This window comes from Macrobrachium nipponense, chromosome 45 (genome assembly GCF_015104395.2).
Source record: "Macrobrachium nipponense isolate FS-2020 chromosome 45, ASM1510439v2, whole genome shotgun sequence".
Classification (NCBI taxonomy): Eukaryota; Metazoa; Arthropoda; class Malacostraca; order Decapoda; family Palaemonidae; genus Macrobrachium; species Macrobrachium nipponense.
The window spans coordinates 49,359,842-49,364,826 of NC_061105.1; the positions used below are offsets into that span (position 1 = coordinate 49,359,842).

The 4,985-nt window shown below is 31.9% G+C and overlaps 1 long non-coding RNA gene across 1 annotated transcript in view; it reads left to right on the forward strand.

Annotated features, from left to right (window-relative positions):
- Window positions 1-3,789, forward strand: part of LOC135214161 (uncharacterized) — a 20,351-nt gene extending 16,562 nt beyond the window's left edge. Inside the window, exon 3 of the long non-coding RNA XR_010314308.1 lies at window positions 3,693-3,789. This is a non-coding gene — a long non-coding RNA (uncharacterized LOC135214161). The remainder of the gene's footprint in view (window positions 1-3,692) is intronic.
- Window positions 3,790-4,985: the final 1,196 nt, after the last annotated feature.

Consider the following 4,985-nt stretch of genomic DNA (forward strand, 5'->3'; position numbering starts at 1 on the left):
GTGACCGTTGGAGAAAAGAATAAAGTGGTTCAACATTTCTATTATTATACTTTCGGATGTTGATTTCATGGTACTCGAATTCTAAGTGGTGTTCTGAAGAGCTGACTTTTTCCCCACCAGAATATGCAAACAGTTTTTCCTACCAAGATCAGAGAAATATTCCTCAATGTACAGGTCCTTTGCCATAATCTGAAAATGGAAGAATCTTCTTGATCCAGCTAATTTTAGTAGAAAATAAGCTTTAGCATATTTCCTAGTTCCTCGTTGGAAGAGTGGGTTACGTGCTCGCCTACCGATTCGGTAGTCGGGAGTTCGATTCCCCGCTCTGCCAAAATGGAATCAGAGGAATTTGTTTCTGGTGATTAGAAATTCATTTCTCTATATAATGTGGTTCGGATCCCACAATAAGATGTAGGTCACAATGCTAGGTAACCAATTGGTTCCTAGCGACGTAAAAATATCTAATCCTTCGGGTCAACCTTAGGAGAACTGGTTATCAGCTCAGTGGTCTGGTTAAACTAAGATATACTTAACTTATTTTTGGCATATTTCCTAACACGTCTGCTTTGTATACAGTGCCTTCGAATTGGCAACCTCGTTCAAGCACGTGAAGGTTCAGTGTTACGCATCAGCATACTCATCCTAATACTTGGTAACGTATAGCGTTCATTACCATAATTGCCTACCGACAATCTCGGTGTTTATATCCATTTCGAGAGCACCGACATAAATCCTAACCGATGTCTGTTCATTTAGCGTAATTGAATTGGCGTATGCAAATTTTATGGCGCGCCCCTTTTTAAATATACATTTATTCTAGATGAAACCATAACTCTCTACCACACGACTTAAATAGATGAAGTCTGTTATAGTCGAACCTGACCTGGATTCTAATTGTGTGAAATGCGTTGCGAAATTAGTTTTGGAATTTGTAATTTTGGTGTTTTTTTTTTTCCTTTTTATCCAGGTTGATTATGAGAAGACAGTTAGTAAGTATGTTTAGATTTCAGTGCTTACCTTGACTTGAACTTCATTACAGATAACGGGAATTATATTGTTATCGAATCCAATTCCTACAATACGTAAGTATTCGGAAAGTGAGTTGATGTTTCTAATTATTTTAGAAAATTATTACATCAGGAACCTTCACATTTTTTCATGCATTTCTATGCAAATGCGCGCGTGGGCTCATACGCATGTGCACACACGCTCACAAGCTATATATATATATATAGATATATATATGGATATATATATATATATGTATGTATAGATATGTGTATATATATATATATATTATATATATATATATATATATATATATATATACTGCATATATATATAAATATAGATATATATATATATATATATATATATATATATTATATATATATATCCAAGATATATATATATAGGATATACTAGATATATATATATAGATAAAGAAATATATATGTATAGAGATATATATATATATATATATATATATATATATATATATATATGTGCATATATATATATATATATAGAATAAATATATATATATATATATATATATCATATATATATATAATATAATATATATATATACACATATATATACATACATATTATATATATATATATTATATATATATATATATATACATATATATATATATATATATATATATATATATATATATATATAGCTTGTGAGAGCGTGTGCACATGCGTATGAGCCCACGCGCGCAACTTGCATAGAAAGGCATGATGTGAAAAAAATGAAGGTTCCTGATGTAATAATTTTCTAAAATAATTAGAAACATCAACTCACTTTCCGAATACTTACGTATTGTAGGAATTGGATTCGATAACAATATAATTCCCGTTATCTGTAATGAAGTTCAAGTCAAGGTAAGCACTGAAATCTAAACATACTTACTAACTTATATATATATAAGTTTATAGAAATATGTGTGTATTTATGTATATGTATATATTATAGGCTCCATAAAGTATAAACGCATAGAAAATAAAAAAGTTTATAGAAATTTATATAAATTATATTAAGAACGCTCTTGCAGCGAAAAACTGTAACATCATAATATATATATATATATATATATATATATATATATATATATATATATATATATATATATATTATATATATAATATATATATATATATATATATATATATATATATATTATATATATATATATATATATATATGTATATATATATATATATATATATATATATATATATATATATATATATATATATATATATATATATATATATATATATATATATTGATTATGTGTGTGTACGTGTGCCATTGTGTGGCCTCTTACCTTCCTGATTTGCTTGCACTTTTTAGAGACGCTTATCAACACCAATATTGAATCCAATTTGGGAAAACATGGAAGAGCTGTCCCTCACCTGTTGGTAATCGAACACTCGCCAATCAGTGATCTTGAATAAACAAACAAATTAATAGAAAAAAAAATACGTTCTCGAAGTTGTCACGTCAAGTGAACTGAGCAAGGAAGCGTGGAAAGTGGATGATTATCATATGAAGAAAATCGCTGCCATCAAATCGGAGAGACATTCCAAATCTTTCTTAGAACCTCGACACGAGGCCATAATGACTGAAGCTGATTCCTTTTAAACTTTTCATCAGAACATAGTTTTTGGGGGAGGGGTCAGGTCTAAGGAACAGCTAAAGTGTGGGGTGAAGCCGTTGATAATCCTGTGGGAGGCGCAGCGGGGGATGTACCGTGTTAGACAAAAATCGTTTCCCGTAGCGGGTTAAGTGCCGTCAGTGTACCTCATGCGGTGCACTGTAAGCATTACTTAAGGTTCTTTCTTGCGTGCCCTCGGCCCCTAGCTGCAATCCTTTTCGTTCCTTTTACTTTCCCTCCTTTCATATTCTATTTCTTCCATCATTCCACCCTCCTAACAATTGCTTCATAGCGCAACTGCGAGGTTTTCCTCCTGTTACACCTTTCAGCCCTTTTACTGTCAGTTTCAACGCTGAATAACCTCATAAGTCCCAGTGCTTACCCTTTGGCCTAAATTCCATATTCAGCTCAGTTCAATTCAGACAAAGGACGTTATATCAAGGAAACATTTCTCATTAGGGGGATTTAAATTTAAGAGAAATCGGTTGAGGATTCATGGGAGATTTGGAAAGAGTTGTGTTCCGGGTGTAAGAACTAGACAGGATTATAGACCCAATTTTGTTGAACCAAATTATTTGTGTGTGTGTGTGTGTGTGTGTTTTTTTTTATGCCTCATCAGAGAATTACAGTATTAGAATTTTCATTGCCGTGTACTGTTATTACTTCATTCCGACACGTTCTCATTTATGTTATATACAGAAAAAATAATTATATTCTAATTAATTAGTTCAGCCTAGGTTTAGTCCACACATGCGGAATCAACAAAAGCATTTTTTTTCTTTGCCATTTTTGAGGTTTTCAAAGATTTCCAGTTGGTACCATGGCATCAACCAAAGACTTTGCCATATACATGTGTGGCCTAGAGAAAGACAGTAGAAGTACTGAGTTGATGTATTATTTCTTATAGAACTGAGCTGGCTTTTAAATATTTCGCCATTTGCTCTACCTGTGTGAAATAGGCAGCTTTGTTATGGTTATAAGGGATACTTTAATTCACGTCTTTACACTTCTTTCCAACAGGAAACACAAATGACTGAGATGGAAATAACTCTGCCCTTGGGATGACTGAAGAAACGCAAGGTTGCATCAAGGTTGAGTCTCCAGGGTTTTAGAAGGTAAGGTTTAATAATCGTTCCTTAGTATAAACATCAATATATGATGCAGTATATAATACAGAAGGTCAAACCTTTCGGAAATACATGGCGGAGATGATAGTTACAATGTGCAGTGGTTTGTGTTTACATTCATGTTGCCACTGAATAAAAGGAAATAGTATTGATTATGATAACGTACAACGATCCACTAACGAATGTAATTGTGTTTTCATAAATTATGCATCTGGTGGTGATAGATGATCCCTTCATCTTCATTACGAATTGCAACAGAAATCGAAATTCAGTTTTGATACAGCGCACGTATTCTTCCAGTATTCCAGCTTTGGAAGCTCTTTTCCTGGAAGTTCTTTTCCAGGCTCGTCGACTCATACTTTTCGAAACGCAATTCAGTAATGCATTCAAAGCTTCGCCAAGATCCATTTTCAAACAGTTTCGAGAAGAATTTTTATTAGTATTGTACGATCCATTAATGTGTTTCTTGTGTATCTATTTCATTATTTATACTATATATATATATATATATATATATATATATATATATATATATTATACATATATATATATATTGTACATATATATATATATATATATATATATATATTATATATATATATATATATATATATATATATGTTTGAGCTTATGAATGGATGTAGGAATATTTGTGAAAATGCGGATGTGTTTGTCAGAGACTGATGGGTGCTTTTCGTAAAGGAAAGTGCTTTCATTACGTCACTGTAATTTCTGAAATATTGAATGATTTTCTCCTAAACATTTAATCTTTCTGCTTGAGCTGGTTATAATGAAATATCTGACGTCATATGCTGTTTTCCTTTGCAATAGCAAGGGATTATAACATGATAAAAAGGAACTCAATTTTATGTTAATAAATCCAATTAAATATTGCATAGTATGCTCACACCAAAGTATGCTGAGTCCAAATTAAATCTAACTAGCAAACTTACCCATCTACGATGGGTGATAAAATACAGGTGCAGAAGTGAAAAATTTATATGTACTATTTCTTCAGCAATATTAGAATAAGAGCGATTTTTATATATACCTACTACAGAACCTCTTTGTACACAATATTATCAGTTTGTCCACAACTTAATTTCAAGTTGGCAGAGTCAGTTGCTCTGCTCATCGCCACATACAGTTGGCCATGCATGAACATGGGTGACGGCAGAAACACACC